Source organism: Lissotriton vulgaris, chromosome 2_1, assembly GCF_964263255.1.
Source record: "Lissotriton vulgaris chromosome 2_1, aLisVul1.2, whole genome shotgun sequence".
In the NCBI taxonomy this organism is placed as follows: Eukaryota; Metazoa; Chordata; class Amphibia; order Caudata; family Salamandridae; genus Lissotriton; species Lissotriton vulgaris.
This window is the reverse complement of record NC_141687.1, coordinates 2045412335-2045425918: the sequence shown is the minus strand read 5'-3', so window position 1 is coordinate 2045425918 and position 13584 is coordinate 2045412335.

Sequence of the window (13584 nt, the reverse complement as noted above, 5' to 3'; positions counted from 1 at the left end):
CCAGGCACGCTGTTTGGTAGACTTTAAAGTTTGCCAGGTTGAGGCCCCACAGTTCTTTCGGTAGTCTCAGTTTGGGTAGACCGATTCTGGGTCTCTTGTTTCTCCATAGGAAGGTGTTGATCATGTTGTCCAGTCTTTTGTGGAAGCTTTCTGTCATTGGGATCGGTAGCATGTTTAGCGTGTAGTTGATTGCAGGTGTTATCATCATTTTTATCGTCTCTATCCTTCCCCACCAGCTGATATATTTTGGCGACCACAGTTCTAGTCTCTCTTTGACTTTTTTTAGCAATGAGTCCTCGTTGTGTTGTATTGTGGATGTTAGGTCTCTTCCAAACTGTAGCCCTAGGTACTTAAGTGGTTTTGTTTGCCAGGCTAGGCCTGAGTCCCCGAGTACCGATCTTGTGGTGTGGATGTTCATTGGTTTGCATTCCGATTTGTCTTTGTTGAGTTTGTACCCTGATGCCTCTGCGTATTCTCCTATTGTGTCCATAAGCGCTGTGATTGACGTTGATGGGTTTGTGGTTGTGATGAGGATGTCGTCCGCGTATGCTGCCAGTTTGACTGTTTCCTCTTTGATCTTGACACCCGTAATCCTATCATTGTCTCTTATTTTTGCTAGTAGGGGTTCTAGTGCCAGTAGGAAGAGGCCCGGAGATAGTGGGCATCCCTGCCTAGTTCCTCTTCCTAGTGTGAGCGTCTCAGATGTGCTCCCGTTCACCACTATTTTTGCTCTGGGTTTGTTGTATAGGGCCATTACCATTGCTATGTATTTCTCCCCTAGGCCGAACTTTGCCATGTAGTTCCTGAGGAAGGGCCACGAGACTCTGTCAAAAGCCTTCTCAGCATCCAGCGCTATCATGACTGCCTGCTCATTACTCTGTGTAGTGTGGTTGATTAGGTGGCATAGCAGCCTTGTGTTGTCTTGCGATAGTCTGTGTTTGATATATCCCACTTGTGAGTTGTGGATGATGTCTGGTAGAACTCTGTTTAATCTATTTGCCAGCACTTTCGCATAGATTTTGCAGTCGACATTTATGAGCGAGATGGGTCTATAGTTCTGCGGGTATTGAGGGTCTTTCCCTTCCTTGGGGATTATTGTGATGTTGGCTTCGCTCATGGTGTTTGTCATCTTGCCGTTTTGTATGCAGGTAGAGTATGTTTCCGATAGTACTCTTTTGATTTTTTGGCAGAAAGTTTTGTAGAACACAGTGGTGTACCCGTCGGGTCCTGGCGCTTTGTTTCGTTTTAGTTGGCCGATTGCCGCTTCAATTTCTTCTTCCGTTATGTCAGCCTCGAGTGGTGCTCTGTCCTCCTCTTTGAGTTTTGGCAGGTTGATGTCTCTTAGGAGAGCACGGCCTCCATCTTCGCTCAGGTTCTTATCTTCGGAATATAGCTCTTGGTAGAACTGTCTGAAGACTTCTAGTATTCCTTTGTTTGTTGTTTGCGATTTGTTTGATTTGTCTGTTATTGCTGCTATTGCGTGTTGTCTTTGTTTCGCTTTGAGGTAGGACGCCAGCTGTTTCCCTGCTTTGTTGGCCCTGCACAGGTTCACCGATTTGAATTTTGTTAGCCACGAACCCGCTCGTTCGCTCAGGATTTTGTTCAGTTCGTATTTTTTTTTTGTGAGCGTGGTCAGTGTGTTCTTGTCTGCTAGGTTTGCGCAGTGGCCTCTTTCCAGTGCTGCTATTTTGCCTTCTATCTCCGAGATTTTCTTGTTCCTGCTTCTGTTCATTCTTGCTTTGATGTTTATCAGTTTGCCTCTCAGTGTTGCTTTGAGTGCGTCCCAGATGGTGCCCTTCCCTACTTCGCCATTGTCGTTGTGTTCAAGGTAGTCATTTAGTGCCTCCTCTATTTCTTTTACATTCTCTTTGCTCTGTAGGATGTCGTCGTTCAGTCTCCATCTTCTCGTCGGGTTGTCGTTGTGTTTGCCGGTCAGTGCGAGGGATATGTGCGTGTGGTCAGAGATAGTTATTGGGGCTATCTCCGTGTTGTCGATTAGATGTGTGTGGTTGTTGGACATTAGAATATAATCGATCCTGCTGTATGAATTGTGCGGGTGTGAGTAGAAGGTGTACTCATGCGCTGTTGGGTGCTGTAGTCTCCATGGGTCTGCTAGGAGGTGTTTGGTGCATAGGTCTTTAAGGGTGTTGCTGCTTGGGGAGTTGTGGCTAAGTCTGGTCGGGTGTCTGTCCGTAGCCTGGTCCATCGTCTTGTTCATATCACCAGCTGCGATCAGGAGGTCCTCTTGCGGTAGATCGCTAAGTTTGCTGTCCACCATTTGCCAGAAGTCTTTGTCTTCGGAATTGGGCCCATAGATGTTGGCCACGTGTATCAGATCATTCCCTCTCTGGACACTTGCTATCAGCAGGCGGCCGTCCTCATCCGTGTTCGTCTTTTGGATGGAGAGGTTGGCTTTCTTGCTTAGGATAGTTATTACGCCTCGTTTCTTTCCCTTTGCTGGCGAGCATAGGACGTCTCCTATCCATCTCGCCTTGAGTAGTCTTGTTTCTTCTTCTGAGAGTTTGGTCTCTTGTAGCGTGTATATATATCGCCTTTAAGTTTTGCCAAATGATCTAGTATTTTCCTGCGTTTGATTGGATGGTTGATGCCTTTAGGTTTGTGGCTAGGCTGGCTCTTGTTTGGTCTGTCATGGGGGTTCAGTGTATTCGCTGGTGTGTCTGTCTTCTTCCTGACCTGAGTCTGGGATATCAGCCTTTGTTCCGTTGTGAGACCTGAGTGCCCCCCCTGGGGCTTTGGTGTGTGGGAAGTGGTTATAGGTAAGGTATGGATATAGCAAAGGAAGAAAAAGGAATTATACGTTGCACAAATGCCTGTAGTCACGTTAGCCTTCGTGCCCACCTGTCCCGCCCACCCCCCCTGACCTCCCCCCTCCTCCCCCCGTCTGTAGAAAACCGGGTGTGCGACAGCAAGGGTCCTCACACTCCCCCCCCCCAAAGTTCTTGCATAGTCTCTCCCGCCGGTGTGGAGTGATAGTTACCACGCCTGGAGTCTGAAGGGAGATGTAGGCACGTACATACCATTGTGGAAACAAAAGAAGAAAAAGAAAAGGATATGCTGGTGTTTGGTACTTCTTTGTTGCTTCTTGTCGTTCCCGCCTTGAGGTAGATGCGTTGTTATGTGTATGCGTGTTCGAGGTAGGTATGGTCGTTTAAGTTCAAAGTTCAGGGGTTCTCAATCGCAAGAAAGGGTGTTCTCTGTCCTTGTCATATGTCCTCTTCTTCTGCCCCGTCTGTGGAGGCTCTCCTCTTTGCTCCTGGGCTTTGATGCTCCATTTCTTCTGGGGCAATCCTTGCAGGTACCTGTGCAGCTCGTTGGGGTCTTCGAAGGTTTTGCTCCCATGTCTGTCTATGATTCTCAGTTTTGAGGGGCCTGCGAAGGAGAAGGTAATGTTGTTTTTACGCAGGGTCTCCCGCTGGGCCAGGAAGCCTTTCCTCACCTCTACCGTTAGCCTTGAGAAGTCCTGGGTGATTGTTACCTTTTTCCCATTTATCACCATTTGCTTGCCTTTCCTGGCCACTGCGAATATAGCATCAGTGTGGTTGTCTCGTAGTGGTTTGCATATTATTGGTCTGGGGGTGTTGCGGTTTGTCTGTTTCTTTGCTGGTATGCGGTATGCTTTGACGAGTTCGAGCGGTTTGTCGAAGGTGAGGCCGGTTATTTTGGGGATTATGCTTTCCAGCATCAGGGCGCATGCTCCCGGGGTGTCTTCTTCGTCCTCGGGTATACCCAGTAGTCTTATGTTCCCCTTGCGGCTTCTGTCTTCTTGCTCTGCCATGGTTCTCTGCAGTGCTGTTGTACTCTTTATGACTAGGCCTAGGTCCTTGTGTGTTACATTGGCGCGATCTTCTAGCTGGCTTATCCTTTTCTCTGCCTCATCAATTCTGCCGTTGGCTTTGCTTTGCTCGGCTCTTATTGCGATTAGTTCCATTTGGATGTTGTCCACTATTTTTTTTTGTGGCTTTTGCTAGGTCATTGTCCTCTGTTATCTTCCTTAGTAGCGTGTCCAAGGTGGTTGTTTCGTTTCCCTGCTCTCCTCGCTCTTTCGCGGGTGAGGCCGTGGGATCATTTTTGTTCTTCTTTTGGACATTTGTGATCTGGTTCCCATCTTTCCCTGCCATTGCGTCGAACCCCCTTCTGACTTGGTGTGTTTGAGGTCTCACTTCTGTTGGTTGGTGCTTTGTGGGTGCTTTTTTAGTCTTCTGTCCTCTTTGCTGCTTGGGATGGGCGCTGTGGTTAGGTTGCAATCCCTGAATCTGGGTGGCCACTTGACCACTCTGGTCTTGGTCCTGGACTCCGCCAGCCTCCTGCGATATCTTCCTCTTTATTCCTTATGCTCTTGTGCCACTGAGGGTGTGTGTTTATTGGCGGATGGTCCGTTCTGCAGGTCCCCGCAGGCCGGCGCTTATTTTGCTCAGTTTGGTTACCCTCTACTGCGGTGTTGTAGCGCATCGTCCTGAGATATCCGCTTGTTTGCTTTATGCCTCAGTCGGGGTGACCGCCCCTTTTCGCCTGCCAGTTTATGTCGCGTACCGAGAGTTGCGGCGCAGGCTGACTCGTCTTAGATCTGGTTTGTCTGGCCTGTTTCCATCCGCAATGGCTGGGCGTATGTGAGTCTGCGGTGGTTGTTACCTTTGCGTTCTGTAAGATTACTCTTTACCCTTATGCAAGATGGCCGCCGCTCGCTTCTTAAACTCTTGCCCGAGATGGCCGCTTCCGTCTCTCTCCTCCTCCCCCTTTCCCCCCCTTGTGTTTCGGGGGGTACCGCCTCGGGGGCCCCAGTTGAGGCGGGCGCTGGTTGCTGTTGTGCGCATTTGTCTGTTGGTTTGTTTTTCCCCTTTGTTTGGCGCTGGTCGGCGCTCCGCTCTTTTCCGCCTGTTCCAAAATGGCCGCCTATGGCTTCTGTACTAACCAATATGGCCGCCTCCTGTTGTTCGCGTTATGCCCCCTCTTCCCCCTGCGCTATGCGCTGATGTCGGTTTGGCTGTCTTTTTAGGGCCTCGCATAGGGGGGGGTATGGCGGCAGCGTGGCCGGAGTGTTTGCTAGCGTCTATTTTGCGGCAGGTGGTGCGTGTCTCGGATCTTCCCTCAAGAGTCCGCCGCTGTCAAGACGCCGCTGTCAAGACGCTGCACTCTGCCCTCTACCTCACGGATTACTTCCCCGAGTTGAGGCGGGCGCTGCTCGCTGTTGTGCGCGTTCATCTGTTGGCTTGTTTTTTGTTTTTTTTTCCTTTTGTTTTGGCGCTGCTGGGCGTTCCGCTCTGTTCCAAAATGGCCGCCTATGGCTTCTGTACTAACCAATATGGCCGCTTTCTGTTGTTCGCGTTTTGCCCCCTCTTCCCCCTGCGCTATGCGTTGATGTCATTTAGGCTGTCTTTCTAGGGCTTCGCATAGAGGGGGGGGGGGGGGTAGCGGCAGCTTGGGAAGGGACTGCGTGCGGCTCTTTTTCCCGGCGTCTGCCCTGGGTCGCTCTTACTTGGGAGGGCTGACGATCTGTTGCGGTTCCGGGTCTTCTCTCAGGTGCGTGCCGCCATCTTGCGATTCTCGATTCTCTCGTCTCGTCTTGCCAAATTTCCCCCCGCTTCGATCTGCCTTTCTAGCGGGCGTTGCGGGTCGCGGATGCTTGCGGCTGGTGCTCCTTCCGTTCATACACCTCTCCTTGTATTTTGTGTTATGCTTGTTGGCGTTTCGCTTCTCTTCTCGCCGTTCGTTTAACTTGGGGGTCAGGAGCTCCGGACTTAGGTCTGCTGCCTCCTTGCCATCCAAGCCACGCCCCCAACAATACAGTACTTTCATCTCTACAGAGCCAGACGACGGCGAGGGAACCAATTGCATGGATTGGAACTGTAGCATCATGCTTTTGACGTCGACACTTGCTTCATCCAAGGTACATTTTTAGCAGTACCTGCTTGAGTCTCATAGCCGGCCTGCCCTCCATCACAGTCTGACTCAACTTTGGATTTGTACCAGTCCCTCGCATCCTCAAGTAACCTTTTGACCACTGGTGACTTCTATGCACAATTGTTTAATTAATTATTTTTTTTTAAAAATTATCTTGACTTCTACTGATTGGATTTTTTTGTTGAAAAAATATTAGAAATTATATAAACAGATAAATATTCTCTATTTTTCTTTACATGTGTGTTTGTGTGTGTGTGTGTGTGCGTGGGTGTGGGTGTGTGTGTGTGTGCATGTGTGTGTTAGTGTGTGTGTGTTAGTGTGTGTGGGGGTAGGCGTGGGGGTGTGGATGTGTGGGGGTGTGTGTGGGGGGGGTTGTGTGTGGGGGGTTCTATGTGTGGGGTTGTTTCTGTGTGTGGAGTTGTGAGTGGGGTTGTGTGTGTGGGTGTTGTGTGTGTGGGTGTTGTGTGTGTGTGTGGGGGTTGTGTGTGTGGGGGTTGTGTGTGGGGGGTTGTGTGTGGGGGGGTTGTGTGTGGGGGGGTTGTGTGTGGGGGGGATTGTGTGTGTGTGGGGTTGTATGTGTGTGGGGTTATGTGTGTGTGGGGTTGTGTGTGTGGAGTTGTGTGTGTGAGGGTTTGTATGGGGTTGTGTGAGTGGGGTTGTGTGTGTGGGGGGTTGTGTGTGTAGTGGGTTGTGTGTGTGTGGGGTGTGTGTGGGGGGTTGTGTGTGTGGGGGGTTGTGTGTGTGGTGGGTTGTGTGTTTGTGTGGGCTTGTGTGTGTGTGTGGGATTGTGTGTGTGTGGAATTGTGGTTGTGTGGGGGTTGTGTGTGGGGGGTTCTGGCTGTGTGTGGGGTTGGGTGGGTTGTGTGTGGGGGGTGTAGTGTGGTTGTGTGTGCTTGTGTGTGTGCTTGTGTGTGTGGTTGTGTGTGTGGTTGTGTGTGGGGGGTTGAGTGTGTGGGGGGTTGAGTGTGTGGGGGGTTGAGTGTGTGTGGGGTTGTGTGTGCTTGGTTGTGGGGGGTTGTGTGTGTGGGGGCGGTTGTGTGTGTGGGGGGGTTGTGCATGTGTGGGGGGTTGTGTGTGGTTGTGTGGGGTTGTGTGTGTGGTTGTGTGGGATTGTGTGTGGGGTTGTGTGCGTGTGTGATTGTTGTGGATGGTTGTGGGGTTGTGTGTGTGTGTAGGGTTGCGTGTGTGTGGTGGGTTGTGTGTGTGTGTGAGGTTGTGTGTGTTTGTGGGGTTGTTTGTGTGTGGGGGTTGTGTGCATGGGGAGGGTTGTGTGTAGGGTTGTTTGTGTGTGAGGTTGTGTTTGTGGGGGGTTGTATGTGGGGGGGTTGTGGGTGTGGGGTTGGGGGTGTGTGTGTGGGTGTGGAGGTGTTGTGTGTGTGTGTGTGGGGGGGGGGGGGGTGTGGGGGATGTGGGAGTGTGTGTGCAGTTGTGTGTGTGGGGGGTTGTGTGTGGGGTTGTGTGTGTGGGGGTGTGTGGGGTTGTGTGTTGGGTTGTGTGACTGTGAAGGGGTTGTGTATGGGGTTGTGTGTGTGGGGGGTTGTGTGTGTGGGCTTGTGTGTGTGGGGGTTGTGTCTGTAGGGTTGTGTGTTGGGGGTTGTGTGTGGGGGGGTCATGTGTGTGTGTGGGGTTGTGTGTGTGGGGTTGTGTGTGTGGGGTTGTGTGTGTGTGTGTGGGTGGGTGGATGTGTGTGTGTGGGTGGGCTTGTGTGTGTGGGGTTGAGTGAGTGGGGTGGTTGTGTGTGGTGGGTTCTGTGTGTGGGGTTGTGTGTGTGTGTGGGCTTGTGTGTGTGGGGTTGTGAGAGTGGGGGGGTTGTGTGTGTGATGGATTGTGTGTGTGGGGTTGTGTTTGTTAAGCATGGGCAGAATTTGTGAATTCACGATACACAAATTTGTGCGAATTCGTAATTGCGATTCGCAAAAATCTGCCAAATTCCACAAGCTTGCTAATGTTTTTTTTTGCGAGGTCGCAAGATTTTTTTACCAGTTCGGGAACGGTCGCGAACATGTTGTTTCCACTTAACCAACCTGATCGCAATACCTTTTTCCTGTTTCGGGTCGCAATGACGTATTTGCGTTCGCAATTTCCTGTTTTGTGTCGCAATGACGTGTTCACGTTCGCAACTTCCGGTTTCGGGTCGCAATGACGTGGTCGCAATCACGGCGTCGCTCGGCCAGCTACCAAAATCTTGCAGCGCACACGAACAGGGAGGAAAACTCATCAGCGAAAGCAGAATCATTGTAAGTCAAAGTCACCCATAGATCAAGGTGCAAACAGTCACCAACAAGGGTGCAAAAGTCACCCATGTGTCAAGGTGCAAAAAGTCACCAACAAGGGTGCAAAAGTCACCCATGTATCGGTGTGCTAACAGTCACCCATATTTTAAAACAAAGAAAAATTAAGAAAGAAGGTAGACTAAAGTAATCCTAGGTATAAAAATGTCCTAATGTGAGAGGGAAAATAATTCTACATCCTCTGTTGCCCTCACACACCCCGGGGGGTGTCATGCTTCATCATCGGGCGTTTGCTCCTCGTAGGGCCGGCGCTGCAATTCCCTACGGGTCCCCCGAAGGGTCACTTTATCGGAGATCTTTTTTTAGGATTGCCGGATGTTACATGCGGGTATGTGGGGATTGGGTAAAAGGAGGGTAAATCAATTTATGTGCACGTGATAGAGTAAAAAATGACTGACCCTAAAAGGGCCCATTCGGCCTAGGTGTCAAAAGTCAAGGCCAACATGTTTCGCGCCTCTGTTGCCCGTAAGTCATTGGCGCTTCTTCAGGACCACAATAATAAACAGTGTAGTGCATGTGCTATAATAGGTAAAGATTAAAAAGAGAACCCTCTTAACTCAGCCAGGGCGGGTCTGTATACCCTCAAAGTGGTTACAGCTGCTACATGGAAGCCGCTCCTGGGTAACACCTAGGAAAAGGAAAAACATAGTAAACCACAAGTGCGCATCAATGACATCCACCCTTGTTGGTGACTGTTTGCACCTTGATCGATGGGTGACTTTTGCACCCTGATCTAGGAACTTTGTCCTCCTGTTGCTAAATAGATTTATATTAGGAGCATGGACCCTGGACCTTTATAGCTCCCTGGTCCCCCCTCTTTGTTTAATACATGTCTATAATCACACACTATGTCTGTGGGGGCCTGGGCATGTCTATATTCACACATTCTCTTTAACAACCATGGTAATACTATAGTCACAAACCATCTCTGTGGGGACTTGAGCATTCATGTATTTACACGCAAGCTCTGTTTTGGCTTCAGCATCATCAGCTTCGCATTCCCTGTATGGGGCTTTGTGAATACTGATAAGTAGTAAAGTTAGACTTTTGGTCTAAGTTTAAATTGTTGAAACTGAAAAGTAGAAAAGTTATATTTTTTGTCTAAGTTTACCATTGTGAATTGTGCCCTATTTTAATGAGGACTTAACACAATCATCTTCATGAACTATATCTGTGGGGACTTAAACATCGCTATAATAACGCACTATCTTTGTGACAGCTTGAAAAAAGCTATAATAAAACACTACCTTTGTGGTAACTTGAACATCACTATAAAACATCATCTCTGTGGGGACGTGAGCATTCCTGTAATAAAACACAAACTCGGTTTTGACTTGAAGCACTAGGGGGAGCCAGGAGACATAGGGTTAAGACTGATTTCCATATAGCTGGGTATGAACTGGGGTGTCAAAGTGAGCTAAAAAAACGATGATGGATTCAACCCAGATCTGTGACGGGGGTGAGTGACTGAAACATTTCAGCACTCCGTCCATAATCTCCTTGTGTTTGATTTGTTCGTCCTAAGTTGGCAGGGTAGGCCCAGATGGGGGTCCCTTGCTCATTTTTCCACTGGATTCAAGCTAGCCTGGTTGATGAGGGGTGTTACCCTGAAACTGGTCGCAGGATGCTTGTTTCCAGTCTTGGGAAGACCTGGCTTGGCAGTTTGGATTGGACTGTTCCCAATGAGGCACAGGGTCAACACTGATTTGCATATAGCTGGGTCAGAACTGGGGTGGTGAAGTGAGCTAAAGAACAAGGATGGATTCAACCCAGATCCGTGACTTGGAGTGAGTGACTAAAAAGTTTCAGCACTCCGTCCATCATCTCCTTGTGTTTGCTTTGACTTGATCAGCTTAACATTCTCTGTATGGGGCTTTGTGAATATTGAAAAGTAGTAAAGTTAGACTCTTGGTCTAAATTTACCTTTGTGAATCGGGCATTATTTTAATGAGGACTTAAACACAATCACCTTCATGCACTACCTCTGTAGGGACTTGAACAACACTGTAATTACAGACTATCTCTGTGGGGACTTAAACATCACAATAATAACACACCATCTCTATGGGGACTTGAACATCTCTATGATATCACACCATCTTTGTGGGGACTTGAACAGCACTGAAATAACACACTATCTCTGTGGGGACTTGAACATCACTCTATTAACACACCATCTCTGTGGGGACTTAAACATCACTATAATAACACACCATCTCTGTGGGGACTTGAACATCTCTATGATAACACACCATCTTTGTGGGGACTTGAACAACACTATAATAACACACTATCACTGTGGGGACTAGAGCGTTCGTATAATAACACACCATCTCTGTGGGGACTTGAACATCTCTATGATAACACACAATCTTTGTGGGGACTTGAACAACACTATAATAACACACTATCACTGTGGGGACTTGAGCATTCCTATAATTACACACAACCTCTGTGTGGACTTGAACATCATTAGCTTCACACTATTTATAATGGAATTTAAGCTTTGAATGTACACACTATTTCTATGAAGACACAATGATCTTCACCCACTATCTCTGTGGGGACTTTGCTAAAATGTAAGCAGCTAATTAAGCCCTGGGTTCCACTTGACCATATTCCTTAATTCCATATGTTAATTTCTTTGTGTTAGTTCCCTTATCTCCTAAGAATGTATGCGCGAATAAATAGGGTAAATATAGCATTACGACTCTTTCTTTAAGCATGATATGATATTTTTTGGTACATTAACATACTTTGTCTTAAATGTATACACCTAGTATATATGCAGCAATTCATATATGAACAGAATATAATGTTGCTTGTGTATATTGTTGATAAAATAAACATTTAGCCATGTGCCTTTGACTGTATTCAATCACAACTAGTGTTATGGACTAGGTCCCCACAAGGATGGTAGCACATGTTCAAGTCCCCACAAGGATGGTGCTGTGTGCACGATTAAATAACAATATATTTGCAAATTTGAAGCAGGATCCTGTATCCTGATTTTTTTCTAAACATTTTTCTGTTATTAGTGTGTTGTAAAAACATTAGGAAAGGTTAGTCCCCACAAGGCTGGTATTCACACATAGTCCCCACAAGGATGGTAACACGTGTAGGTGTGGGGGTGTGGATGTGTGGGTGTGTGTGTGGGGGGGGGGTTGTGTGTGGGGGGTTCTATGTGTGGGGTTGTTTCTGTGTGTGGAGTTGTGAGGGGTTGTGTGTGTGGGTGTTGTGTGTGTGGGTGTTGTGTGTGTGGGTTGTGTGTGGGGGGGTTGTGTGTGGGGGGGTTGTGTGTGGGGGGGATTGTGTGTGGGGGGGATTGTGTGTGTGTGGGGTTGTATGTGTGTGGGGTTATGTGTGTGGAGTTGTGTGTGTGAGGGTTTGTATGGGGTTGTGTGAGTGGGGTTGTGTGTGTGTGGGGTTGTGTGTGTGTGGGGTGTGTGTGGGGGGTTGTGTGTGTGGGGGGTTGTGTCTGTGGTGGGTTGTGTGTTTGTGTGGGCTTGTGTGTGTGTGTGGGATCGTGTGTGTGTGGAATTGTGGTTGTGTGGGGGTTGTGTGTGGGGGGTTCTGGCTGTGTGTGGAGTTGTGTGTGTGGGTGGGTTGTGTGTGGGGGGTGTAGTGTGGTTGTGTGTGCTTGTGTGTGTGGTTGTGTGTGGGGGTTATGTGTGGGGGGTTGAGTGTGTAGGGGGTTGAGTGTGTGTGGGGTTGTATGTGTGTGGGGTTGTGAGTGTGGGGGGGTTGTGTGTGGGGAGGTTGTGTGTGGGGGGGTTGTGTATGGGGGGATTGTGTGTGTGTGGGGTTGTATGTGTGTGGGGTTATGTGTGTGTGGGGTTGTGTGTGTGGAGTTGTGTGTGTGAGGGTTTGTATGGGGTTGTGTGAGTGGGGTTGTGTGTGTGTGGGGTTGTGTGTGTAGTGGGTTGTGTGTGTGTGGGGTGTGTGTGGGGGGTTGTGTGTGGGGGGGGTTGTGTGTGTGGTGGGTTGTGCGTTTGTGTGGGCTTGTGTGTGTGTGTGGGATTGTGTGTGTGTGGAATTGTGGTTGTGTGGGGGTTGTGTGTGGGGGGTTCTGGCTGTGTGTGGGGTTGTGTGTGTGGGTGGGTTGTGTGTGGGGGTGTAGTGTGGTTGTGTGTGCTTGTGTGTGTGCTTGTGTGTGTGGTTGTGTGTGGGGGGTTGTGTGTGTGGGGGGTTGTGTGTGTGGTGGGTTGTGTGTGTGGTGGGTTGTGTGTGTGGTGGGTTGTGTGTTTGTGTGGGCTTGTGTGTGTGTGTGGGATTGTGTGTGTGTGGAATTGTGGTTGTGTGGGGGTTGTGTGTGGGGGGTTCTGGCTGTGTGTGGGGTTGTGTGTGTGGGTGGGTTGTGTGTGGGGGGTGTAGTGTGGTTGTGTGTGCTTGTGTGTGTGCTTGTGTGTGGTTGTGTGTGGGGGTTATGTGTGGGGGGTTGAGTGTGTGGGGGGTTGAGTGTGTGTGGGGTTGTATGTGTGTGGGGTTGTATGTGTGTGGGGTTGTATGTGTGTGGGGTGTTGTGTGTGCTTGGTTGTGGGGGGTTGTGTGTGTGGGGGCGGTTGTGTGTGTGGGGGGGTTGTGCATGTGTGGGGGGTTTGTGTGTGGTTGTGTGGGGTTGTGTGTGTGGTTGTGTGGGATTGTGTGTGGGGTTGTGTGCATGTGTGATTGTTGTGGGGTTGTGTGTGGGTGGGTGTGGGGTTGTGTGTGTGTGTATGGTTGCGTGTGTGTGGTGGGTTGTGTGTGTGTGAGGTTGTGTGTGTTTGTGGGGTTGTTTGTGTGTGGGGGTTGTGTGCATGGGGAGGGTTGTGTGTAGGGTTGTTTGTGTGTGAGGTTGTGTTTGTGGGGGGTTGTATGTGGGGGGGTTGTGGGTGTGGGGTTGGGGGTGTGTGTGTGGGTGTGGAGGTGTGGGAGTGTGTGTGCAGTTGTGTGTGTGGGGGGTTGTGTGTGGGGTTGTGTGTGTGGGGGTGTGTGGGGTTGTGTGTTGGGTTGTGTGACTGTGAAGGGGTTGTGTATGGGGTTGTGTGTGTGGGGGGGTTGTGTGTGTGGGCTTGTGTGTGTGGGGGTTGTGTCTATAGGGTTGTGTGTTGGGGGTTGTGTGTGGGGGGGTCATGTGTGTGTGTGGGGTTGTGTGTGTGGGGTTGTGTGTGTGTGTGTGGGTGGATGTGTGTGTGTGGGTGGGCTTGCGTGTGTGGGGTTGAGTGAGTGGGGTGGTTGTGTGTGGTGGGTTATGTGTGTGGGGTTGTGTGTGTGTGTGGGCTTGTGTGTGTGCAGTTGTGAGAGTGGGGGGGTTGTGTGTGTGATGGATTGTGTGTGTGGGGTTGTGTTTGTTAAGCATGGGCAGAATTTGTGAATTCACGATACACAAATTTGT